This window comes from Brugia malayi, assembly GCF_000002995.4.
Source record: "Brugia malayi strain FR3 genome assembly, contig: Bm_085, whole genome shotgun sequence".
In the NCBI taxonomy this organism is placed as follows: domain Eukaryota; kingdom Metazoa; phylum Nematoda; class Chromadorea; order Rhabditida; family Onchocercidae; genus Brugia; species Brugia malayi.
Genome location: NW_025062349.1, coordinates 19,031 through 20,748, shown reverse-complemented (window position 1 = coordinate 20,748; position 1,718 = coordinate 19,031).

The following is a 1,718-nucleotide window of genomic DNA, read 5'->3' as shown; positions in this document are numbered from 1 at the left end:
CCTAAGCCTAAGCCTAAGCCTAAGCTAAGCCTAAGCCTAAGCTAAGCCTAAGCCTAAGCCTAAGCTAAGCCTAACCTAAGCCTAAGCCTAAGCCTAAGCCTAAGCCTAAGCTAAGCCTAAGCCTAAGCCTAAGCCTAAGCTAAGCCTAAGCCTAAGCCTAAGCCTAAGCTAAGCCTAAGCCTAAGCCTAAGCTAAGCCTAAGCCTAACCTAAGCCTAAGCCTAAGCTACCTAAGCCTAAGCCTAAGCCTAAGCCTAACCTAAACCTAAGCTAAGCCTAAGCTAAGCCTAAGCCTAAGCCTAAGCCTAAGCCTAAGCCTAAGCCTAAGCCTAAGCCTAAGCAAGCTAAGCCTAAGCCTAAGCCTAAGCCTAAGCTAAGCCTAAGCCTAAGCCTAAGCTAAGCCTAAGCCTAAGCCTAAGCCTAAGCCTAAGCCTAAGCCTAAGCCTAAGCCTAAGCCTAAGCCTAAGCTAAGCCTAAGCCTAAGCCTAAGCCTAAGCCTAAGCCTAAGCCTAAGCTAAGCCTAAGCCTAAGCCTAAGCCTAAGCTAAGCCTAAGCCTAAGCCTAACCTAAGCCTAAGCCTAAGCCTAAGCCTAAGCCTAAGCCTAAGCCTAAGCCTAAGCCTAAGCCTAAGCCTAAGCCTAAGCCTAAGCCTAAGCTAAGCCTAAGCCTAAGCTAAGCCTAAGCCTAAGCCTAAGCCTAAGCCTAAGCCTAAGCCTAAGCCTAAGCCTAAGCCTAAGCCTAAGCCTAAGCCTAAGCCTAAGCTAAGCCTAAGCCTAAGCCTAAGCCTAAGCCTAAGCCTAAGCCTAAGCCTAAGCCTAAGCTAAGCCTAAGCCTAACCTAAGCCTAAGCCTAAGCCTAAGCCTAAGCCTAAGCTAAGCCTAAGCCTAAGCCTAAGCCTAAGCCTAACCTAAGCCTAAGCTAAGCCTAAGCTAGCCTAAGCCTAAGCCTAAGCCTAAGCCTAAGCTAAGCCTAAGCCTAAGCCTAAGCCTAAGCCTAAGCCTAAGCTAAGCCTAAGCCTAAGCCTAAGCCTAAGCTAAGCCTAAGCCTAAGCCTAAGCTAAGCCTAAGCCTAAGCTAAGCCTAAGCCTAAGCCTAAGCCTAAGCCTAAGCTAAGCCTAAGCCTAACCTAAGCCTAAGCCTAAGCCTAAGCCTAAGCCTAAGCCTAAGCTAAGCCTAAGCTAAGCCTAAGCCTAAGCCTAAGCCTAAGCCTAAGCCTAAGCCTAGCCTAAGCCTAAGCCTAAGCCTAAGCCTAACCTAAGCCTAAGCCTAAGCCTAAGCCTAAGCCTAAGCCTAAGCCTAAGCCTAGCTAAGCCTAAGCCTAAGCCTAAGCCTAAGCCTAAGCCTAAGCCTAAGCCTAAGCCTAAGCCTAAGCTAAGCCTAAGCCTAAGCCTAAGCCTAAGCTAAGCCTAACCTAAGCCTAAGCCTAAGCTAAGCCTAAGCCTAAGCCTAAGCCTAAGCTAAGCCTAAGCCTAAGCCTAAGCCTAAGCCTAAGCCTAAGCCTAAGCTAAGCCTAAGCCTAAGCCTAAGCCTAAGCCTAAGCAACCTAAGCCTAAGCTAAGCCTAAGCTAAGCCTAAGCTAAGCCTAGCCTAAGCCTAAGCCTAAGCCTAAGCTAAGCCTAAGCCTAAGCTAAGCCTAAGCCTAAGCCTAAGCCTAAGCCTAAGCTAAGCCTAAGCTAAGCCTAAGCCTAAGCCTAAGCCCTAAGCCTAAGCCTAAGCCTAA